The following is a 26,489-nucleotide window of genomic DNA, read 5'->3' as shown; positions in this document are numbered from 1 at the left end:
TTCAGATATTGCTGTGACTAAACCTTAAGATCCTCAGCCGATAAGACATAGAAACAGAAGTAGGCCATTCAGTCCATCAAGTCTAAACCACCTTTCAATGTTACCATGGCTGATTTGATAATCTTGAGCTCAACTTGCCTGTCCTTTCGCTGTAATCATTGATTCCCTTACTGATTAAAAATCTGTCCACCTCAGCCTTGAATATATTTAATGACCCAGCCTGAAGAGTCGTCTGTGATATTCCACAGATTCACTACCCTCTGAGAGAAGAAATTCCTCTTCATCTCTGTTTTAAATGTGCAAATTTTTACTTTGAGATACCACCCCTCGAGTCCTAGACTCTCCAACAAGGGGAAACAATGTTTCTGCATCTACACTGTTAAGCTCCTTAAGAATCCTGTACACTTCAACAAGGTTGCCTACCACTCTTCTAAACCTCCCTTTCTAGTTTCAGCCTAGTGAACGTTTCCCTGGATGCCTCCCAATGCCATCATATCTCTCCTTAATTAAGGGACGCAAAACTGTTCACATAATCCAGCTGTGGTCTGACTAGCACCTTACATATTTTCAGCAAAACCTCCCAACTTTAAATTTCATTTCCTTTGCAATAAAGTCCAACATTTTATTTACCTTTCCTATTATCTACTCAACTTGACTATTAGTTTGGTGATTCATGGACAATGCACCCCAAATCCCTCTGTTTGCAGTCTTTACTTGAATAACATTGAGTTCTTTTATTTTTCCTTCTAAAATGGATAAACTCACATTTTTGTTGCTATGGAAGATGAGACAGCAATATCCACTGAATGGATTCACATTGGCTTTTTCCTGAACACTTCCCCATCGGCATCTTCATATGAATTCCCATTGACAGACCTCCTTACCTTCTGGTCTGCTGGCACAAGAGCTATTCTCTCCCTGCAGCCTGGCCACAGTCCATTTGTACCTGATGAGGATTTAGAGTCAATGTTCTGAAACAGGCACAATGCCAGCATCTGTGATGGTGCCTGTGAGGGTCAGATCAATCCTTTCTGATTAGTTGGGTTGCGGTTCCTAGTATTGGGTTGGAGATAGGTGGAGGCAGAGAAAGGGTGATGTGAGTCAGGCATCGTTGGAAGTTTGTGAGGTGAGATGCAGCAGCAATATGTCAGGCTTGAATCTTGACTGATAGGTCAGGTACTACTAATGGCTGAACAGGTAGAGCTGTGGTGCATTGAGCATCGGAGATGTTGATTATGTGATATGTAGGAGATATTATATGAAAATGCAGTTACTGACCTTTACCAGCCGTGTGAGATCAGTGAGCATTTTCAGCAACAAGGGCTCAGGACAGATTCTTTGCCTGGATTACCTTATTTGCCATCGGAAGGGTTGGAATGGAGACTATTTATCTTTGGGCTCTAACTAGTAGAGAATACAGAGTCTCCTGTATGTTTGCTAAAACTAGTCAATTGCTTGTAAACTGGGTATAATATCACAATAATGGATGGTGTTATGGTTTCAGAGACCTTCTGGACCCTTCTACTGCAAGGTGATTCTTTGAGGACCGTCCACAACCAACGCCACCCTCCAACAGAAACACATTTTCTCCCTGCCCTTGCTGACCTCATCAGTAAAGCCCCCAGTGCCATATCCATACACATAGATGTATTTAGGATTAAGGATAACCCTACTTCTCTCTTAGCTATTCATAGAATGAATCCCTAAACTGTAAGTGTAGAAACAGGCCATTTGCCTGAACAATCCACACTGATTTTCCAAAGAGCATCCCACGCTGTCTTATCACCCTAAACTATTTCTGAAACCATCCATTTCCCATGGCTACTCCAATAACGTGAATATCCCTGAACACCATGGGCAATTTAGCATGGACAATCCACCTATCTTGCACATCTTTGGAGTGTGTGAGAAAACCCATGCAGACACAGGGAGAATGTGTAAATTCCACACAGTCACCTGAAGCTGGAATTGAATCCAGGTCCCTGGTTCTGTGAGGCAGCATGCTGGCTACTGAGTCACCGTGCCCAGTTTCTTCATGCAGCCAGTTGCAATACAGGGAATCTGCAGCAGTTACCACTCCTACAGAGCAGCTCCCTTTAAAAATGTCAGACTTTGTGAATAGCTGGAGGCTGGTGGGAACACATACATATCTTGCATTTTGTTAGGGCCCCTGTTGAGTCCTCAACAAAGTGTGGCAGTGTGTGTTTCTGTTAGGTAAATGCTCCAATCAAGCAAATGAGGAGGCAATTTGCTGCCTGTCCGACTTATGTGGATTTGGAATTTTGACACCATGTCCGGAATAAGATACAGGTTTCTTTTATATTTTCTACTGGTTTCCTTCCATGTTTATATTGTGCCACCGATCTTAATGCTTCCTTGATGACTTAGTACTGTCCTGTTTTTGTCTGATTACATTCCTGTTGAGCAGTTTAGGACATGTTGTAATGACAGTGTATAAATACAATTGACATTTTAGTAAAACAAACAAAGATGGGATTTCATGATTTTATAAACATCTATAACGTCGCCCTTCAACACCCTCTGCTCCACTGAGAAAAGTCCCAGGCTGTCCAGTTTCTTCTTATAACTCAAATTTTCCAGTCACAGCAACATCCTGGTAATCCTCTTCTGAACTGTCCCCAACTTAATATCCTCCTTAAAACTGGTGACCAGAAGTGGATACAGTCCTCCAGAGGAGGCCTTGCCAACATCTTGCATAACCTCAACATAATGTCCCAACTCCTAAACTCAAACGTCTGAGCCATGAAGGCAACCGTGCTAAAAATGTCTTCTTAACCACCCTATCTGCACGTGACACAAGCTTCAAAGAATTATGAACCTGAACCGTTAGGTCTCTCTGTTCTCCAACATGACCCAAGGCCCTACTTTTAATTGTATAAGTCCCACCTTTGTTTGTTTTACAATATTTATTGATTTGCATTGACTTGGCTTTGATGATTTGTACCAACTAATTCCAAAATGTAAATCAAATCGAACTGGATCTAACATCACTAACAGTCTGAAAACAATTTGTGATGCCAGATTTAAATCATCTAGACAGACTAGTTGGAATGTTAAACAGGTTATAATCCTGGAAGGTAAGGTTTAATGAGGGACTTTGGACAACGCGCAATTTTTGTAGTTTCTTGTTTCAACATTTATTGTTGATGCCCATCCTCCAAGAATAGAAAAGCTTTTTCAGACCATGTCATATTAGTCACTAATATTAAAAGCTTCTGTATTAGTAGGATTGATGGACTAATGTTTGATGGGTATGAAATAATCCTACGCTTTGTTTATGTAAATGCTGGTAACACTCAGTAAGTCAGACATCCCAATTATTTCAAGAACATTCTTATGAAAAGGGCACTTCAGTGACTTAGGAGCTTTATTTGGAATCAGTGTTTGATACATGCACAGTTGCTTTCTCCATTCCTCTCATTAAATGTGCAACCATAATCATCTTCTGGGCTTTTTCTCAGTCCAGAGAACTTTTATTCACTTGCTGTTGTGAACAATGAACAATAAAGACACTGGCCCACAGCTGGTGGTATTTATTATCATTGTCTCTTTAAATTTGACTGCATATTCAGGATGCAGCGTAAACTAAGACTGATGCAAAAAAATTGTCATTCGCTCTTCCAACATTGGTTGTACTGTGTGTTGCACCAGGCTGTAAGGTTCTGAAAGGGTTAATGTTGAGAAGTGCCTGGAGTTGTTGTTAGTGATCTCAGTGGGAGGACAGCTTAGAATATCAGGAGAAAGTTATTGGAGCAATCTGCATTCTTGCTCACGAGAAGCAAATTTGCTGTCACTAATCTCTTTCAGGTAGCCCATAGAGCCTGATTAATCTTCTGTGGTCTTTCACACTTTTACACATAGTTACAGACACTATCAGTGTAACTTGGACCTCCTTAGTATCATGCAATAAACTATATCTTGCTGAAGCTAACAATCTCTTCTCTTTCTTTCACTCACTCATGGGACATGGGTGTCACTGGCCGTGCCAATGTTCATTGCCTATCTCTAAACTGCCTTTGAGAAGGTGGTGGCGTGCTGCCAAGTGGTTTTCCCCGACTACAGAAGATTAACCAGGCTCAGTAGGCTACCTGAAAGAGATTAGGGGCAGCAAATCTACTTCTTCTGAGCAAGAATGCAGATTGCTCCAACAACTTTCTCGACCCCTGATGTCTTAAGAGCTAGCAATCGGCAACATCAGTCTAGAGACAATTTCCTTTTCCCATTGCCTTTTCACTGTTAGAAACATAATATAAAACTGTCAAGCCTGGTTAAATGAGATATAACTGGAATTTTTTTCAGCAATCAGTGTAATGACTACTCCTGAATAGTAGACCTGACCCAGAAAAAGTAATTTTAAATTTGTGAAATGTTGTTAGTTGTCTCATTTATGACTTATTATGAGAGTTTAAACTGGAATGATTACTAACTTCATCCCCTTTGTTGCAAGTTCATGGTATTTCAGGTCTACCTTAACTCCACCTCATCCCGATAGTTATTTCACTCATTGTGAAATGTTAAATGTCAATTAATTATGACATTTAATTTTCTGGCTGGAGGTCCATGCAAATTCCACAATGAACATGTATAGAGAATAACATTTGATACCATGGAGATTGCTAAATTTATCTACATAGTTTTCTTTGGCCTGAGCATTTAGGAGCCTCCTTCATTGCTGACTGCAGACTTCAGACTATCATTTATACCACCGGGAGATAGTAGGAACTGCCAATGCTGGAGTCTGAGATAACAAGGTGTAGAGCTGGATGAACTCAGCAGGCCAGGCAGCATTAGGAGCAGGAAAGCTGACAGTTTGGGTCTGGACCATTCTTCAGAAATGTGGGAGGGAAAGGGAGCTCTGAAATAAATAGGTGGGGAGGGGAGGTGATCATAGAAGATTGATAGAGGAACAGATGTGGAGCTGGAGAGAAGACACAGGTCAAGGAGGCAGGGATGAGGCCAGTAAAGATGACTGTAGGTCGGGAGTTGGGAAGAGGGTTGGCCAGTGTGGAGAGAGAGACATGTAGGTGGGAGGGAAGACGGACAGGTCAAGGGGGCAGGGATGAGGCTAGTAGGTAGGAAGTGGGGATGGAGGTTGATCAGTAAGGTGGCAGGAGTGGATAGGTGGGAGAAAAGATGGACAGATCAAGCAGGTGGGGGCGAGATGGGCTGGTCTTGGGGTGAGGTGGGGGTGGGGAGATTTTGAAGCTTGTAAAGTCCACATTGAGACCACCTGTTTGATAAATTGTCATTATAACTGCAACTATAAGAATGAAGGTACAGAGGTGAGGAAAAATTTTCGGAAATATAATTATTATGTGTCCTTTGTGCCCCTAACCCTGCTTTTCCTATTGGCCCCATTATTTCTGTAGCACAATTTTCTATAATCTAACTTTTTAAAAATTTATTAATTTATGGGATAAGGGCAATGCTGGCTAGGCAGCATTTATTGCCTAATCGTACAGAAGGCAGTTAAGAGTCAACCATATGTCTGTGGGTCTGGAATCACACGTAGGACAGACCAGGTAAGGATGGCAGTTTCATTCCCTGAAGGTCATCAGTGAACAGATAGATTTTTCCAATAATTAACAATGGATTCATAGTCATCGGTAGACTCTTAATTCCAGATTTTTAACATTGAATTTTATTGAATTCAGATTCCACCATCTGCTGTGCTGGAATATAAACTCAGGTCTGCAACAACTTTTACAATGAGAGCAGAACCCCTGTACCAGCTGAATCTGAATTAATGTTTTATACAAGTTCAACATGACCTACTTTCTCTTATACTCCTTGCCCCTGTTTAGAATACACGTCATTTTATTCTAAATCATTTGATTTTTTTGAAAAAATCTGCCCCTTTGCACTCTCAATATTGAAGGAGCTTGCTCTCTCCACCCTGCCTTTTGAACCTGTCATTTCAGCTCTACCTCTTCAGTAAAGCTAAGGCTTTCTTGTGATGAAGTCCCCGGGTCGGGGAGTGCAAAAACGAGAGGGCATAGGTTCAGGTGAGAGGGGAAAGATATAAAAGGGACCTAAGGGGAAACTTTTTCACGCAGAGGGTGGTGCGAGTATGGAATGAGCTGCCAAAGGAAGTGGTGGAGGCTAGAATAATTACAACATTTAAAAGGCACCTGGATGGATACATGATTAGGAAGGGTTTAGGAGGATATGGCCCAAAATGATGGCAAATGGCACAAGATTTATATTGTATCTCTGGTTAGCATGAATGAGTTGGACCGAAGGGTCTGTTTTCCTGCTATGTATCTCTATGATACTGTGATTCTAAATTGTGTCAAACAATTTGTCACAAAATAATTTCAAAGCATTGACAAATTCTTCTTATGTTTCTGTTAAATCATCGCTTATTCAGTTATTTAAGCATTTTTAGTAATTAAAATATGTTTGTTGATTCTGTTGTTACACGTAGCAGTTTGAAGATTAGACATGAGCCAGAAGTTGAGTTGCCTCAGGATGTCAGAGAAGAAACTAATGAAATAAGTGGCACTACTCAGAAATAGCGGCCATTCTCATTTTGCGTGTGGTTTATTAAAACAATAATTTGAGAGCATTTGTAATTTTATAAAAAAGAAGAGCCCCTTCAGATCAAGAAAGATATACAGCAAGATAGGGAATAAGTAGTTCTAAATGACGAAGCTACTGGCAGTGTTCTTTGAGATACTGAAAAAGTCTTTTTGTTCAGACATGTGACTTGTCTGGACTAGCATCCCTAACGACCCTAAAGATGGTAGTGGTGAGCTGCCCTTTTAAACCACAACAGTATTTGGATTTAAGTCAACTATAATCAGGAGCAAGTTATGATTTTTCCATTGGTTGAAATTTCCTCTGTGTGAAGGTGAACATGCAGCGATTATCTCATTGTCAGTCTGGCTCCGTTTCTGCACCCATTTTGAGGTTCTGACCAACACTATATTTGAAAGAAGGAGATAACAAGGTGTGGAGCTGGATGAACACAGCAGGAAAGCTGATGTTTCGGGCCTAGACCCTTCATCAGAGTTTTCTATGAAGGGTCTAGGCCCGAAACATCAGCTTTCCTGCTCCTAAGATGCTGCTTGGCCTGCTGTGTTCATCCAGCTCCACACCTTGTTACCACGGATCCTCCAGCATCTGCAATTCCTATTATCTCTCCACTATATTTGAAAGTCACTGTACCATTCAGCTGAACAGTGAAAACTGTGCTACTCCTGTCAACAGATCTGTTTTCAAGAAGGAGTTATATAAAGTTATTAGGGCTAAAGGGGTCAAAGGTTAGGGAGAGAAAGCAGAAAAATATGATCAGCATGAATGACCTACTCCTGCTGTTATTTTCTGAGTTTCCATGTTTCCATGAGCTGGGGACCGTGGAGGGTGAGAAAACAGCTCAATTAAAGATCTGTTAAAGATATTTAGGGAAGTTTCACCATTTAAGCTAAACATATGTACTAATTATAATTTAGGCTGATGAAGCTTTTGAAACTGCTGCCCATACTGTGCACAGGGGCTGCCTACTGGATGTTTGCACTGCAAAATGAAACAGATAAGATTTTCGTCAATGTTTGTGTGTCGACCCATGAAACAAAAAGGTAAAGAGATCCATGCACTAGTGAATGTTTAACTTTTTGTAGCCTTTGTATAAAGGGTGATTGAAAATAAATTTGATTCATTTTAGCTGGTGCATTTCAATGTATCTCATATGGTCATAAAATGTATGAACAAAAGAAAAAGAGAACTAAATGACTCACATCACTGAGTCTATCACTTTAGTAATCTCATTGACCTAATCTCACATCCACATACTCTGAACTCCCCAAACAACATAATAGAGTTTCTGCTGACAGTGCAGTTGAGCTTTTTTTATTCATTCATAGGACACGGGTGTTGCTAGCTGGGCCAGCATTTATGGTCTGTCCCTAGTTGCTCTTGAGAAGTTAGCAATGAGCTGCCTTCTTGAAATGCTGTTGTCCTTGTGCAGTAGGTAGTCCCACACTATATGGTAAATGGAAAAGCCCTGGGGAAAATTAATGCACAGAGAGATCTGGATGTTCAAGTCCATTGTACCCTGAAGGTGGAAACACAGGTGGATGGAGTGGTCAAGAAGGCATATGGCATGCTTTCATTCATCAGATGGGGTATTGAGTACAAGAGTCGGCAGGTCATGTTACAGTTGTATTGGACTTTGGTTTGACCACATTTGGAATACTGCATACAGTTCTAGTTGTCACATTACCAAAATGATGTAGATGCTTTGGAGAGGGTGCAGAGGAGGTTCACCAGGATGTTGCCTGGCATGGAGGGTGCTGGCTATGAAGAGAGGTTGAGTAGATTATGATTATTTACATTAGAAAGATGGAAGTTGAGAGGCTACGTGATTGAAGTCTATAAAATCATGAGAGGTAGAGACAGGGTGGATAGCAAGAAACTTTTTCCCCAGAGTGGGGGACTCAATTGAAGGGTCTAGGCCCGAAACGTCAGCTTTTGTGCTCCTGAGATGCTGCTTGGCCTGCTGTGTTCATCCAGCCTCACATTTTGTTGTCTTGGACTCAATTACTGGTGGTCACAATTTCAAGGAGAGAGGGGAAAAGTTTAAGGGAGATATGTGTGGAAAGTTCTTTACGCAGAGGGTGGTGGGTGCCTGGAATGTGTTGCCAGCGGAGGTGGTAGAGACGGGCACGATAGCGTCATTTAAGATGTATCTAGACAGATACATGAATGAGCAGGGAGCAGAGGGATACAGATCTTCGGAAAATAGGCAACGGTTTGGATAGGGGATAATAAAATGTGAGGCTGGATGAACACAGCAGGCCAAGCAGGCATCTCAGGAGCACAAAAGCTGATGTTTCGGGCCTAGACCCTTCATCAGAGAGGGGGATGGGGTGAGGGAACTGGAATAAATAGGGAGAGAGGGGGAGGCGGACCGAAGATGGAGAGTAAAGAAGATAGGTGGAGAGAGTGTAGGTGGGGAGGTAGGGAGTGGATAGGTCAGTCCAGGGAAGACGGACAGGTCAAGGAGGTGGGATGAGGTTAGTAGGTAGCTGGGGGTGCGGCTTGGGGTGGGAGGAAGGGATGGGTGAGAGGAAGAACCGGTTAGGGAGGCAGAGACAGGTTGGACTGGTTTTGGGATGCAGTGGGTGGGGGGGAAGAGCTGGGCTGGTTGTGTGGTGCAGTGGGGGGAGGAGACGAACTGGGCTGGTTTAGGGATGCAGTAGGGGAAGGGGAGATTTTGAAACTGGTGAAGTCCACATTGATACCATATGGCTGCAGGGTTCCCAGGCGGAATATGAGTTGCTGTTCCTGCAACCTTCGGGTGGCATCATTGTGGCAGTGCAGGAGGCCCATGATGGACATGTCATCTAGAGAATGGGAGGGGGAGTGGAAATGGTTTGCGACTGGGAGGTGCAGTTGTTTGTTGCGAACTGAGCGGAGGTGTTCTGCAAAGCGGTCCCCAAGCCTCCGCTTGGTTTCCCCAATGTAGAGGAAGCCGCACCGGGTACAGTGGATGCAGTATACCACATTGGCAGATGTGCAGGTGAACCTCTGCTTAATGTGGAATGTCATCTTGGGGCCTGGGATGGGGGTGAGGGAGGAGGTGTGGGGACAAGTATAGCATTTCCTGCGGTTGCAAGGGAAGGTGCCGGGTGTGGTGGGGTTGGAGGGCAGTGTGGAGCGAACTAGGGAGTCACGGAGCAAGTGGTCTCTCCGGAAAGCAGACAGGGGAGGGGATGGAAAAATGTCTTGGGTGGTGGGGTCGGATTGTAAATGGCGGAAGTGTCGGAGGATAATGCGTTGTATCCGGAGGTTGGTGGGGTGGTGAGTGAGAACGAGGGGGATCCTCTTGGGGCGGTTGTGGCGGGGGCGGGGTGTGAGGGATGTGTTGCGGGAAATGCGGGAGACGCGGTCAAGGGCGTTCTCGATCACTGTGGGGGAAAAGTTGCGGTCCTTAAAGAACTTGGACATCTGGGATGTGCGGGAGTGGAATGTTTTATCGTGGGAGCAGATGCGGCGGAGGCGGAGGAATTGGGAATAGGCGATGGAATTTTTGCAGGAGGGTGGGTGGGAGGAGGTGTATTCTAGGTAGCTGTGGGAGTCGGTGGGCTTGAAATGGACATCAGTTACAAGCTGGTTGCCTGAGATGGAGACTGAGAGGTCCAGGAAGGTGAGGGATGTGCTGGAGATGGCCCAGGTGAACTGAAGGTTGGGGTGGAAGGTGTTGGTGAAGTGGATGAACTGTTCGAGCTCCTCTGGGGCGCAAGAGGCGGCGCCGATACAGTCATCAATGTACCGGAGGAAGAGGTGGGGTTTGGGGCTTGTGTAGGTGCGGAAGAGGGACTGTTCCACGTAACCTACAAAGAGGCAGGCATAGCTGGGGCCCATGCGGGTACCCATGGCTACCCCCTTAGTCTGTAGGAAGTGGGAGGAGTCGAAAGAGAAGTTGTTGAGTGTGAGGACGAGTTCAGCTAGGCGGATGAGAGTGTCGGTGGAGGGGGACTGGTCGGGCCTGCGGGACAGGAAGAAGCGGAGAGCCTTGAGGCCATCTCCATGCGGAATGCAGGTGTACAGGGACTGGACGTCCATGGTGAATATGAGGTGTTGGGGGCCAGGGAATTGGAAGCTGGAAGGTTTAGATCGGGGATCTGGATCAGTGCAGGCTTGGAGGGCTGAAGGGCCTGTTCCTGTGCTGTAATTTTCCTTGTTATCCATCCCATCTATACCCCTCATGATTTTGTAGACCTCAATCAGGCCCCCCCTCAAACTTCGTCTTTCTAATGTAAATCTTTCTCCTCGCTGAATACTGATACAAAGTACTTATCAAGAATCTCTGTGAATAAATTCCAGGCAGTGGTTTGTGTCTTAACAAATTGCTCAGCAATTAATTACCACTATAATAATTTGAGCAGACCAACATTTAACAACAAATGATCTTTTTGCTCTTTGCTTTAAACTGAAAAACTTATGTTTTTAACACTATTCACACAAAAAACAGACAGAAAATCACAGTTAAGGCATAAATTAAAAAAAAACAAAACTGGCCAGATTACTGAAGTAGATTTCATGATGCATTGCTTCATAAGCATAGATGATAGTTTCTTGGCTGATTTTCCAAAGATGTTGATCAAAGGTTTACCTTTACAGTTCTCTGAGATAAAAGCAGTAATACTTATAACTTGGCTTTCTATTCTCTGATTTTACAAGTGATATGCATTAGAGATTAGGCAGAGCTTTCAAATCTTCATGCTGTAGCATGAATAACCAGATTCCTTTGTCCAGAAAATATAGTCCAAAGCTCAATTCAAACACTGTTCACTGGCAGATTGACCTCTTTGAGGTGGCAGTTGCCATTCACCATCTGCAGTGTTCTTGAACATGAAGTCTTTTCCAGACTTGCTGGAACCAATTCCCAAGTACTCATCTCGTTAATAGCCAGCTTTTGTTGTTTGTTTGAGCATAATGCTCTTCTTCAGTGATGAAGTGTCTGTAGAACTCTTGAATCATGAACTAATCTACAATTAACTTCCAGGCCCAGCCTCATGAGTAAACAAAAGCTTTGATTGGTCTGCATTCATTTTAATACAAGCTGGTACCCATAGTCTAAAAGTAATCTTTAGCTCACATTTCACAGTTCACAGCTCCACAACAAAATTGATAAAAGAATCAAATAAAGAAATTGAAAAATCAGTGAGGACTCTAACAACATTAAGTATAAGTAGGGAACAGGCATTAAACCATGATTCATTTGGATCCCTATAAATAGACACAGAGTGAACATTTTATTTTGGATTAGAAGGTATATACTTGCAATTCTATAAATAAACATAAAGAATGTTTAAAGATGGAACGGAGTTAATCTTGAACTAACTCTCTGTAATTTCACAATCATTACAGCTTTATACAATTTGATTAAAAAGGATTCATCTCATGTTCTTCAGAATTTTGTTAATGAGGACTGTATTATTCTGTTAGAGATAATGGGAACTGCAGATGCTGGAGAATCCAAGACAACAAAATGTGAGGCTGGATGAACACAGCAGGCCAAGCAGCATCTCAGGAACACAAAAGCTGACGTTTCGGGCCTAGACCCTTCATCGGAGAGCTCTGATGAAGGGTCTAGGCCCGAAACGTCAGCTTTTGTGCTCCTGAGATGCTGCTTGGCCTGCTGTGTTCATCCAGCCTCACATTTTGTTGTTTTGTTCTGTTGTTTGGTTATTGAAAGGCTATGTGATTGTTCTTTCAAATTTGTTTAATGAGGAGTGACAAACTTTTTTTTCTAAAAGGAAAGCAGAATATTGTAAATGCTGGGTATCAGAAATAAAAAAAAGCTGGAGAAGGCACAGCATGTTCAGTAGCATCTGTGATGAGTGACGTAAACTCTTTGTCCTGAGCTGGAGAGAATATATAAGGAATGAAGGAAGGTTTTCTCAATTCAAAAAAGAGATTCTTTTAGCGCTCAGGCACTGCTGAGACTTTTATTTCGTGCATTTTCTGTTTCTATTCCTTCCCCAAGATTTGATCACTAGGAGCTTCATTATTGTTCAGCAGGATTAGTAGGAACTGCATATCTGTCCTTCAAAATTTTACGGATATGATTAATTCCTACTTCAATTAAAATGTTTTTAATGACATGAAGCAGCAAAAGTATTCATCCCAAGAACAACATTGCTATGTTAGTTTTGCTTGCAATATTTAACTGAAACTGAAACTTTGGTTGTCTAAATGCCATTTAACATTTTATCAAACGTCAATATGTGAATGAAATGCTGCATTTTATGCAAATATATTCTTAAATTCTAGCCAGAGCTATTAACTTACTCGATGAATTGAATCGTACTATATTTTGTGAATCGTACTACTTCCTTGAAAAAATACGTAAGTCAGTAACCTTGAGTCTGACACAACATATTCAAACCAATCACAAGTAGAAAGCAGGTCAGAATTGAAGGGAAAACCAAAAGTTCAGGCTTGGGGCCATACCAATTTAATGCGCATTTAATCCCATTCATTTGCTGCAAATAGGATTTAAAACACGGGCTTCTCTTCTGGGGCATGCAACAACTCGCCTTAATACAATTGATAAGAGATCTTCTAGCTCTCTTATTCTAAAATATATGTTCAAGGGTATTTGCACGTTATCTTGTTTTGTTTAGTGTTGTGATGTTTGATGTCAGCTTTGCACGACAAATATAAAATTGAACTGACATAACTATAGCTCTCCAAATGTAAATTGCTGCAGTACTGAAAAGATTAACAGTTTGAATCTGTGAAAATGTGCTCTGAATGAAGATCTGGCTTGTTATCTCCTGGTTCTTACTGCTTGGCTGCAAAGTTGCCTGAAATTTGGCAAGAATTAAAAATTATCCAATTTAGTTCAGGACTTGTTGTCACATCTTCTGATTTCAGATAAGTTTCTGGATTCAAGTACCGTGATTGAGTATTCAGTTGCCGTACAAAGAACAATTGTATGATCGCGAGACTGAAATGCTAAGTTTGGAAGTAGACTCAAAGAATCATAGACAATTACAGCATAGAAGGAGGGGATTTAGCCCATCGTGTCCATGCTTGTCACCAAAGGCCGAACTACACTCATCCACTTTCCAGCTTCACGCTCATACTCAGGAGGCTGTGACAATGCAAGTGGATACCAAAATACTGCTTTAATGTTATGAGAGATTTTAACTCAACCACCTCTTACAGCCAGTGAGCTCCAGTCTCCCACCACTCTGTGAGTGAGCAAAACTCTCCTCAACTCTTGTGTTAGCCTTGGATGTCCTCCTTCAATCTATGCTGCACTAACCTCATCCCACCTCCTTGACCTGTCCGTCTTCCCTGGACTGACCTATCCCCTCCCTACCTCCCCACCTATACTCTCCTCTCCACCTATCTTCTTTTCTCTCCATCTTCGGTTCACCTCCCCCTCTCTCCCTATTTATTCCAGAACCCTCACCCCATCCCCCTCTCTGATGAAGGGTCTAGACCCGAAACGTCAGCTTTTGTGCTCCTGAGATGCTGCTTGGCCTGCTGTGTTCATCCAGCCTCACATTTTATTATCTTGAAGTACTGAGCAAATCTGAGGTGAACAATTCTGCAACAAGTGACTCATCTCCTATCTCCTGAAGGCCTGTTCACCATCTATAAGGTAAAAGTCAGGAGTGTGATGGAACATTGGATGGGTGCAGCTTGATCAATAGCCAAAAAGCTTTCTGCCATCCAATGCAAAGCAGCCGGCTTGATTGGCACCCCACCTACCATCTTAAATATTCAACTTCCTATTGCCAACACGTGTGACTGCAGGACTTCACGCAGACAGCTGAACACCACCTTGAGCAAGAGATAGGTAATAAATAACCATCTTAACAACAACAACCACATCCCATGAGCAAAGAAAACAAAAAATTCAGGTGGCAATGAGAAGTGCCAACAAATGCTGGATTAGATTGCAATGAGCATATCCTGAATATAAAAGCTCACCTAAAACTGTGCTACCATCTGATGTGATACTACTTCTGAGCACCTTCATTTTGTGAGGCTCAGCTTTGCTTGGACAAATGTGCATTATATGGGACGGGGCTGAGAACCGACAAACAGCAAGGAAATTTGTGACTGAGGAAGAGCACTTCTAGGATAGCAGCAAGTACGACCAACAGACATAAAGAGGACAAAGTGTGGAGCTGGATGAACACAGCAGGCTAAGCAGCATCTCAGGAGCACGAAAGCTGATGTTTCGGACCTAGATCCTTCATCAGAGAGGGGAATGGGGAGAGGGAACTGGAACAAATTGGGGGGGGGGGTGGGTGGGGGTGCGGACCGAAGATGAAGAGAAAAGAAGATAAGTAGAGAGGAGAGTATAGGTGAGGAGGTAGGGAGGGGATAGGTCAGTCCAGGGAAGATGGACAGGTCAAGGAGGCGGGATGAGGTAGTAGGTAGGAAATGGAGATGCGGCTTGGGGTGGCAGGAAGGGACGGATGAGAGGAAGAACAGGTGAGGGAAGCGGAGACAGGCTGGGCTGGTTTTGGGATACAGTGGGCAGAGGGGTCGAGCTGGGCTGGTTTAGTGATGCAGTGGGGGGAGGGGAAGAACTGGGCTGGTTTTGGGATGCGGGGGGCATGGGGGAAGGGGACATTTTGAAGCTTGTGAAGTTCACGTTGATACCATTGGGCTGCAGGGTTCCCAAGCGGAATATGAATTGCCGTTCTTGCAACCTCAGGTGGCATCATTGTGGCACAGCAGGAGGCCCATGATGGACATGTCATCTGAGAAATGGGAGGGGGAGTTGAAATGGTTTGCGACTGGGAGGTGCAGTTGTTTGTTGCGAACCGAGCGGAGGTGTTCTGCAAAGTGGTCCCCAAGCCTCCGCTTGGTTTCCCCAATGTAGAGGGAGCCACACCGGGTACAATGGATACAATATACCACATTGGCAGATGTGCAGGTGAACATCTGTTTGATATGGAAAATCATCTTGGGACCTGGGATAGGGATGAGGGAGGAGGTGTGGGGGCAAGTGTAGCACTTCCTGCTGTTGCAGGGGAAGGTGCCGGGTGCGGTGGGGTTGGAGGGCAGTGTGGAGCGGACAAGTGAGTCGTGGAGACAGTGGTTTCTCTGGAAGGCAGACAAGGGTGGGGATGGAAAAATGTCTTGGGTGGTGGGGTCGCATTGTAGATGGCGGAAGTGTCGGAGGATGATGCGTTGTATCCGGAGGTGGGTGAGGTGGTATGTGAGAATGAGGGGGATCCTCTGGGGGCGCTCATGATGGGGCCGGGGTGTGAGGGTGTTGCGGGAAATGCGGGAGATGCGGTCAAGGGCGTTCTCGACCACTGCGGGCGGAAAGTGCGGTCCTGGAAGAACGTGGACATCTGGGATGTGCGGGAGGGGAATGCCTCATCCTGGGAGCAGATGCGGTGGAGGCAGAGGAATTTGGAATAGGGGATGGAATTTTTGCAGGAGGGTGGGTGGGAGGAGGTGTATTCTAGGTAGCTGTGGGAGTCAGTGGGCTTGAAATGGACATCAGTTTCTAGCTGGTTACCTGAGATGGAGACTGAGAGGTCCAGGAAGGTGAGGGATGTGTTGGAGATGGTCCAGGTGAACTTGAGGTTGGGATGGAAGGTGTTGGTGAAGTGGATGAACTGCTCGAGCTCCTCTGGGGAGCAAGAGGCGGCACCGGTACAGTCATCAATGTAACGGAGGAAGAGGTGGGGTTTGGGGCCTGTGTAGATGCGGAAGAGGGACTGTTCCACTTAACCTACAAAGAGGGAGGCATAGCTTGGGACCATGCGGGTACCCATGGCCAACCCCTTTGTCTGGAGGAAGTGGGAGGAATCGAAAGAGAAGTTGTTGAGGGTGAGGACGTGTTAGTCTCCATCTCGGGTAACCAGCTAGAAACTGATGTCCATTTCAAGCCCACTGACTCTCACAGCTACCTAGAATACAACACCTCCCACCCACCCTCCTGCAAAAATTCTATCCCCTATTCCCAATTCCTCCGTCTCCGCCGCATCTGCTCCCAGGATGAGGCAATCCACTCCTGCACATCCCAGATGTCCACGTTCTTCCAGGAACGCAACTTCCCCCGGCAGTTTTCGAGAACGCCCTTGACCATGTCTCCCGCATTTCCCACAACACATCCCTCAAACCCCGCCCCCGCCACAACCGCCCCCAGAGGATCCCCCTCGTTCTCACATACCACCCCACCAACCTCCGGATACAACGCATCATCCTCCAACACTTCTGCCATCCACAACCCGACCCCACCACCCAAGCAATTTTTCCATCCCCACCCTTGTCTGCCTTCCGGAGAGACGACTCTCTCCGTGACTCCCTTGTCCGCTCCACACTCCCCTCTAACCCCACCACACCCAGCACCTTCCCCTGCAACCGCAGAAGTGCTACACTTGCCCCACACCTCCTCCTTCAGTCCTATCCCAGGCCCCAAGATGATTATCCGTATTAAACAGATGTTCACCTGCACATCTGCCAATGTGGTATATTGTATCCATTGTAGCCGGTGTGGCTTCCTCTACATTGAGGATTTAATGGCCCAAGCGGTGGCTTGGGGACCGCTTTGCAGAACACCTCCGCTCAGTTTGCAACAAACTGCACCTCCCAGTCGCAAACCATTTCCACTCCCCCTCCCATTCTTTTGATGACATGTCCATCATGGGCCTCCTGCAGTGTCACAATGATGCCACCTGAAGGTTGCAGGAACAGCAACTCATATTCCGCTTGGGAACCCTGCAGCCCAATGGTATCAATGTGGACTGCACCAGCTTCAAAATCTCCCCTTCCCCCACCGCATCGCCAAACCAGCCCAGCTCATTCCCTCCCCCCATTGCATCCCAAAACCAGCCCAGCCTGTCTCCGCTTCACTAACCTGTCTTCCTCTCACCCATCCCTTCCTCCCACCCCAAGCCGCACCTCCATTTCCTACCTACCACCTCATCCCGCCTCCTTGACCTGTCCGTCTTCCCTGGACTGACTTATCCCCTCCCTACCTCCTCACCTGTACTCTCCTCTTTACCTATCTTCTTTTCTCCCCATCTTCGGTCTGCCCCCTCCTCCCTATTTATTCCAGTTCCCTCTCCCCATCCCCCTCTCTGATGAAGGGTCTAGGCCTGAAACGTCATCTTTTGTGCTCCTGAGATGCTGCTTGGCCTGCTGTGTTTATCCACCTCCACACTTTATTATCTTTGATTCTACAGCATCTGCAGTTCCCATTATCACAGATATAAAGAGCAAGTTCACTTGAAATGAGTATGGTGTCAGCTGAGCTCTGGACTTCGAGCTAATTAGATATATGTGTGTTCCACAACTATAGATCAAATTTGATCCATGCTATATATTTCCCCGTGAGTAAATATCACTAATTCCCTGAGGGAAATTCTGATAAATATTCCCTAATGCAGATAAAAGTAAAAATAGACATTCTGGTTGAAAACCCAAGGGAGAAAATTTATACTTAGTGTGCAGGTAGCATATGGCATTAAATGCAACTGGAATCTAAAGCAAAAATCCAAATAATTGAGTAGTAGTTAGAAAGTTCTTGTGTAAATGTTGCTGAACTAGCTAAGGAACTTAGGACCTGGGAAAATAACACAAAAATAACCAAGTAACCAATGGAATCTGCAACCTCTATCCATAAAGCAACAAGGGCATGAATGGAATCAAGCAAGATTTATAGATCAAGGTTTCAGATTATGTTAGATTACACAATGTGGCAATTAAATTCTGAGGAAGGATCACTCGACCCAAAATATTAACACTGATTTTACCCCACAGATACTGCCAGGCCTGCTGAGCTTTTCCAGCAATTTCTGTTGTTTGTTTCTGATTTACGGCATCGGTTGTTCTTTCAGTTTTCTGTAAAGTGTTCCTTGCTGATTAGCCAGGAAGCCAGGGAAATATGAAGTTGTCATTTACAAGGTCAAAGTGTGTCACAGGCCAACAGAACTTGGAAATCTATTTGGAAGCAAATTTGAATAAAAAAGAGAGGCCCCATGTAGGGAGATTGGTGGAATGAGATGAATATAGTTTTATGCCATTTAAATATTTGGATTTGCTTAAAAGGAATTTGGAGAAAAGATTCAACAATAACTTTCCCAAAGAATTTGAGTTTCTACTTGGAAATGGAAAGTTTGCACAGAGCCACACGAAAAGAACAAGATATGCAAATAAACAATCATTTGGTATAACTGAAATAAAAGACAATTAGTTGAGGTTTTTCTTCTTGCACTCAAAAGGATAATATGAAAATGTAAAGGAAAAACAATGTAGCGTACTGCATGAGAAACCAGTGCTCATTGATTCACAAGTGGGCTGTCAGTGATACAGGCCTCGCTGGGGAGAATATACCAATTAGATAATGATTGGCAGTTAACTGCCAAGCCCTGTGTTTAAATTTTTAGCCAGACAGTTTCACTGTGATTTGCCAGAGCCAGGCCTTGATCAATAAACAAGAGAGTGACTGTTATTTGTTTTGTCAAGTCAAAACAGGTGCAATTTTATTGTTTTATTTATTTGTCTGATTCAGATTTATCTAAATAATATAATGTTTTTATTTAGATAGAGTAATGGATTGCACTGCTTGGGAGGGTGTAGAGGTGGATCCCATAGAAAGTTTCAAACTGAACTGTGAATGTATATGAAAGAAGTGAATTTAGAGAGCTATAGAGATAGGACTGGAGAATGGGATTAGCTAGGTAGCTCTTTCAGGAGCTGGTACAGCCACGATTGGTTGAAAGGCCTCCTTTCTGTGCTGCCAATTCTATACTTCTATCAAATAAACATGTGGGCAATGCATTACTATCACTGTGCAAGTCCTGCATAGTTTTTGCAAATGCGAAATCCTTCATTATGTATGTGGAAAACTTGCTCAACTTTTTTTTTGAAACTCAGTGGAGTGAATTTGGCCAGCTCATGTGGTGCACGTTCGAGTATTTCTGGCACATTGCATCAAGTAACATCATTCCTAACTCAGCTAAGAATTATGCTGATACTTGAAATAAAATTGTCAATTGGGTTTGTGATTTAGTAAATCATAGAATCAAACAGTGCAAAAGAGGCCTTTCTCATGTGAGAAACACCTGTCCTTCAATCTGATACCCTTTACCAGCCCATTTTCTTGAATGCCTTGCACGTACTGGGAGATACATTATATTAATACTCAGTTTTTTTTTTGCAGAGAATTTAATTGATAACCACTCATCACTTTCTTCTCAGGCTGTGCAAAATGCTGTTTTCCCTTTACTTCGGCAGTCCTAAAAAAACAAGATTTGGAAACAATAGTTTCAGAATTTTCAAAGGCTCATTCAAACTGCCAGCCCAGGAATGAAAGGCTGAATAGATCTTAACCTCAGTACAATTGAAAACACGAGGTGCAGCTGTTGCTCTTGTTAATCGAGTCTAAAGTTACAGTTCTGCTTATGCTTATTGCAAAAATAATCTGTGTATATTTTATTAAAATGGCTGCAACTGTTTAAGAGGTACATTTACACAGGTTTAAAATTAACCACTGCATATTTTTCAAAAACAAAACTGCATGAGCAAATAAGCCATAGCTCATATTGATGCATATGTAATTTTAAGTCAACTTTCACTTTACCTTTGAAGAATACAGAACTTGATTGGCACGAGTTGAAACATTATTCTTTATATGATACATTTCAGTAACAAAGGCTGATATTAAAAAAATCATAAGCATGGTTGAAATGTGATGGTGTGGCTCAAAATGTAACAATGTCCTTAAGAGAACAGCACATTAATCAGAATTGTAAACTGTGAACCCCTAGAGTATTAAAGTGGTAATGTTTGAAATGTTCATGAACAAATTTGCCAATGAATTTGTTAATTAGATACTTACTGACAGGGAACAGTTTATTTAAGTGTACCTCTGCCTATGTCTAATTCCAAGAAGTTTTCAAGCACATCATTCTGATACAACATGCAAAATATTTGGAAAAGATGGATAGAGTCATTAGAGTCATACAGCATGGAAACAGACGCTTCGGTCTAGCCAATCTACACTCATCGTGTTCCCAAGCCAAACTGCTCACACCTGCCTGCGTTTGGCCCATATCCCTCCAAACATTTCCTGCATCTACTACTTCCTCTGGCAGATCATTCCATATACAAACCACTCTCTGTGCAGAAAAGTTGCCCCTCATCCTTTTTAAACCTTTCTCCTCCCACCTTAAAAATATACACCCTAGTTTTGAACTCCCCCACCCTTGGGAAAAGATTCTTGTCACTCGCCTTATCTACGACTCTCATGATTTTAAAACCTCAATGAGGTCACCTTTCAATCTTCTACACTCCAGTGAAAAAGTCCCAGCTTTTCCAGTCTATTTTAAAATCTCAAATCCTCCATTCCCAGCAACATCTGAATAATTTTTTTTTCTGAGCCTTCCCCAGTTTAGTAATATCCTTCCTATAACCGGCAGAATTACACTTCTGTGTTGATTTATACTTATTGTCTCATTATCATCCCCACCACACACCATTAGTAAGATCCATTTTTGGCAAAATTCAGCCCTATATCTCATCTCTTATAGTCTGGCTAAAGGCATTGACTTGACATTTCAGCTTGATTGCTTGAATTCCTCAAATACAATTTAGCTGAAATAGGAGTAACGAGTGCAATTATGTATGGAAATCTAAGAACAATTCGTATTCAGCACAAGTTGAGTTTCCATGGTCTTTTCCCCTTGTTGAAAGAGTGAACTGAAAACAAGCCCAGTCATAAAGTAGAGTACGCTATGTCTCTGAAAGTACTACCCTTATGATTCTCAGCTATTTGTTACTTCTCTGTCTCTTCTTTGCTCATTTACAAGCCTTTGCTTTTCTGGACAGAAGGACATTGAAAGTCAAATTTTAAAAGCTTTTTAAATGCGATTTTCCTCCTTGCTTATGAAGACAAACAGATTCACTCCAAAAAAAACATAGAGGATCCTCTTCTAAAGGAGAGTCATAGCTGTCTTGAAATGTTCACTCTGTACGTCTCTCCAAAATGCTACTGAGTTTTTCCACCATTTGCTGTGTTTATTTCAGCGAAGGGATGATCCATAATCTCATTAAATGAGGTAGCGAGATAATGACCAAAAATTAAAAATAAGGTGATACTGGAGGCAAACCAAATAGCTGGAATAAAATAATGGGCAAAACAGTCACATGCTGAGAGTCTAACTAAAGTAACAAGTAATTTAAAACTGCACAAGCTAATTAAAGTAGAAAGATCATAACAATTTAGCGTAGTGGTCAAAACAGGACAGTAAGGATGATTTTACACAACAGCGTGTTGGGGTCACGTGTAGCTCAACATGAACCCGAGATCACGGTTGAGGCTGTCTTCATGTGTCTGGAGCTTGGCTATCAGTTTCTGCTCAGCAATTCTGCGTTGTTGTGTATCTCAAAGACCACCTTGGAGAATGCTTACCTGAAGATCGGAGACTGAATGTCTTTGATGGCTGAAGTGTTCTTCGACTGGGAGGGAACACCCCTGCCTGGCAATTGTTACGCCGTTATTGTTAAGATCTCTGCACCTTAATTATTTTGTACAGTTATGGATTACTTATTACTTCTGTTAGACCTTTGGCATGTGACTCTTATACCTATTATGTTATTCCGGATTTGATTTGTCTCCAGTACTGACTTATTTTTAATTTTTTGTAATTAACTCTCTACCTCATTTAATTGGTTAATAGGTCATCCCTTGGCTTGTTACTCAATTGTTGACACTTTGCTCACATTGTCTGACACACTTGATCACTTGACCTATGATTTAGCCTGTTGACACTCCATTCACACCATTTTTATAATCTTTTGATCTCTTTGCCCATTGATCTCTCTGCCTGTATATTTATGAAGGGGCTCTGCTGTGAAAGCTTGTGATTTCAAATAAACCAGTTAGACTATAATCTGAGATAACAAGGTGTAGAGCTGGATGAATACAGCAGGCCAACCAGCATCAGAGGAGCAAGAAAGCTGACGTTTTGGGCCTAGACCCTTCTTCAGAAATGACTGTAATTTGATGTTGTTTAACTTCTGACCTTGTTCACCCCAGTCCAACACTGGCACCTCCACATCATAATTCTTAACCTGTTAAGTTAAATAATCAGGCTGTTTATCTGATACTGAGTGAATAATGGTCTAACAAATGTATACTTGGGCGATACCATTCCCTCTTACAGTGAAACTCTGCTCTGGTCAGTTGAAGCATCAGATTTAAAATAAACAAAAGCCTGAAATTATTGGAGAAATTGAGCAGGTCTGGCAGTATCTGGAGAGAAAGTCGAGTTAATGTTTAGGAAAAATGGAGTCACTTCACCCTTTTTAATGTGGTCATACATAGGTTCTGTGGTGAGTTGAGCAGAAACTGGGGTGAGGGAACACTTTGAAACAGATCCAATTTGCTGTTTGATGCACATTCAGCAACTGGCTCCAAGTCAGAAACTTTATCCTATTATATTCCATTACTAAAGGCATAAGATAGTCTGGAACATAGTACTTCTCTTCAACTGAAAAGAGATGCACACTGTTAAGTTAAAAATGCTTATTATCAGGAATGCCAATTGAATGTCATCTTAAAAACATGACAATAAGATGAAAATGCCATCTCATGAGAGTTGGTTGTCATAATGAATAAGACAATAACTTTGGATACACCTTACCATTGAGGTTCTAGATTTATGATTAATCAAAAGGCATTTTGTTTCCTTTGTTTATCTCTGAGCCGATTTTCTGTCAAGCCTGCTGTTTCTTTTATATTTTAATTAACCAAAAATGTCATTTCTTTCTGTTTCCAATTCCATCTGGAATATTTGCCATCAACCTTGCTACTCTGAGACACGAAACCAATGTTGGTTCTAATTAAAGAATTTATCGGCTCTGGCAACCAAACAAGATTGCTGGGCTGACCCAAATCCATTAAATATGATCCCTAATATCAGGCTCTCCTTCAATTATAACAAAGGGCTCTCAACATGCTTTTGCTATCCTCCTTGACACCTCATTATTTTCTAGTGTGTACATATGTCAAAGTGAAAGTTATCAGAATGCTGTGGTCAATAATGAAAATAGCATTAAGCTAAATGCTGAGACACTGGTCAAATTCTTAGTTTTATTTTCTGTAATGATGAAGTTTCCCAAGCATAAGTAAATACACCATTCACAGCTCTCATTTTCTAAAATAATAAAATGTTGCAGATAAATTGGTATCTTTGTGCACAAATTTCACATGAATGTACAGTAAAGACTAAAATTAGAACAAATGTTGTACTAATGCACATAATTAAAGAAGAGATTATTTATGTAGAATAAATAAAAATAAAAAAAGCCCTTATATCTACCAGGCTATGGGACAAAGTAATGATGGTACCTCCTCATTAGTGCAGATTTCTCAGTCTTGAATGTAGGATATATAGCCATAATGGGCCTTGAAATATCATACATATACAGAACCTGTACTGCAGGTGTAACATTTGAGTGCCATATATTGTAGAGTTGTCAGCTTTTAGGTAGAAGACACTTGGTACAAAATATAGTGGTTATGCTATTTGGACTAGTAATTCAGCGGATTAGACTTTTACTTATTCACAGGATGAGGGCAATGCTGGTTAGGCCAGCATTTATTGCCTATTCCTCGTTGCCCAGAGGGCAGTTAAAAGTCAACCACGTTGCTGGGAGTCTGGAATTGCATGTCGGCCAGACATGGTGAGGATGGCAGTTTCCTTCCCTAAAGGACACAAATGAACCAGATACATTTTTCCTGACAATCAATAATTGATTCACAGTCATCATTAGATTCTTAATTCCAGGTTTTTAAAATTTAATTCAAATTCCACCATCTTCAATGGCAAGATTCAAATGCAGAACATTACTTAGGCCTCTGGAGTAACATAATAACATCAGACAAATATAATCATAAGCATCAATGCAATGAATTTTTTAAAAAAATAAAATCCCTACATTGTGGGAACAGGTCCTTTGGCCCAATAAGTCCACACTGAACCTCAGGGCATTCCACCCAGACTCATCCCCTTATAACCCACCTAATCTACACATCTTTGGACTATGAGAGGTAATTGGAGCATCTGGGAGGAAACCCATGCAGACACAGGGAAAATGTGCAAACTCCACACAGTCACCTGAAGCTGGAATCAAACCTGGTCCATACTGCTGTGCAGTAGCAGTGCTAACCACTGGCCCACCCTTCACTCCTTTCCCAAATTTATCCCAAACAGAATCAAGCATCTCAGAAAATGAGGCCAGTTAGCCCATTGTTCTGTTTGGAGCAGTCAAATTAGTTGTGCTCCTCACCTCATTGCAATTCCATTGCAATTTTTCTCCTTTTCAAACACTTGTCTCATTCTAATTTTAAAATTGCTATTAAATCTGCTTCCACTGCCCTTTCAAATAGTGAATTCCGGATTGTAAAAACCCATTGCATCAAAATATATTCCCCACATCCTTCCTTTAGCTCTTTATCAATTACATTAAATGTGACTCATCTGATTACTGACCCTCCTGGCAGTGATAACAGCTTGTTCCTATCAATTGCACTAATCAAATTAATTCTTCCATTTTAATCAAACAGCCAACTATTAATTTCAATCCTAATTACTCACCAAATACTAGGGTCTAGCCTACTTAATTAGCCAGGGTGAGCAATGAGCTCAGAGTTTGCTCTCATTTTGGCCATTCCTTTGATTTAATTCCCTAATTTCAATTTCTTTAATTGCTCGGGCATCCTGCGACAGGAAATGACTTTCTTTGCTAATGTCAAAGCTTTCTTGCTGCACTATTTATTTCTGACCTTTCGTTTTACATATGCATCGGCAATGAGATGTGCATTTAGTTGTCAACTCTGAGTGAAGTAAAACATGGCCAAACTGCTGGTCTGTGGTAGACAATACCTTGGGTAATGTTGAAGCAAACCATTTAAGACTTTGTGTAAATAGGGAGTAGGTAACTGAATAGCGAAAGAAATGAGGGCTGGGCAGAAGCAACTGGTCCTGGGAAATGATTTGTGAATGTTTTTGCCATCTGAACACAGACCACAGAATGGTGAAATGATGAACTTTTTACAGAAGAACTTTGAAAGATCAGGAGAAAAAAAAAATTGTAAAAGTATGGAGGGCTAGAGGGACCTGAGTGCATTTGGGCACAGATTATTGAAGGTAGCAGGTGGAGACAGCAGTCAGTAAAGCGTCAGAGATAATGGGAACTGCAGATGCTGGAGAATTCCAAGATAATAAAATGTGAGGCTGGATGAACACAGCAGGCCAAGCACATCTCAGGAGCACAAAAGCTGACGTTTCGGGCCTAGACCCTTCACCTGATGAAGGGTCTAGGCCCGAAACGTCAGCTTTTGTGCTCCCGAGATGCTGCTTGGCCTGCTGTGTTCATCCAGCCTCACATTTTATTAGTCAGTAAAGCAATGCAGTGTTCTAAGCTTTATGAATTGGTACCTGGAGTATAAAAGCAAGGTTGGGGGGGGGGGTGGTATTTTTTCCTATACAAGGCAATTGTTAGACCTCAGCTGGAGTGCTGTGGACAGCTATGGGTGTCACATTACAGGAAAGCTATTATTGCATTAGGGAGAATGCTGAAGCAATCTACAAAAATGGCTGCAATTATGAGGCTGGATTGAGAAATCAGGACTGTCACCGCAGAAAGAAAAGAAAAAGCTGAGAAAAGATTTGATTGAAGTTTTCAAAATCATGAGTGGGCTGGACAGGGTAGATAAGTAGAAGCTGTTCCTGTTCTTCAAAGGAACAAGAACATAGTTGTATAGTTTTAAACTGATGTACAGAAAAAGCAGATGTGAAGTGTAAGTTTTTCACTCAGCGAGTAGTTATTATATGGCACACACTGCCTAGAAATGCAATGGGGGCAGATTCAATTGAGGCAATCAAGAGGGTGTTGGATGATTATTTGGGTTTAAATAATGTGCATAGGTGTGGTGAAAAAGCAGGAAGTTAGCACTGGATGTT

The sequence above is a fragment of the Stegostoma tigrinum genome, chromosome 3 (genome assembly GCF_030684315.1).
Source record: "Stegostoma tigrinum isolate sSteTig4 chromosome 3, sSteTig4.hap1, whole genome shotgun sequence".
NCBI classification, from domain to species: Eukaryota; Metazoa; Chordata; class Chondrichthyes; order Orectolobiformes; family Stegostomatidae; genus Stegostoma; species Stegostoma tigrinum.
Note: the sequence above shows the minus strand (reverse complement) of the source record.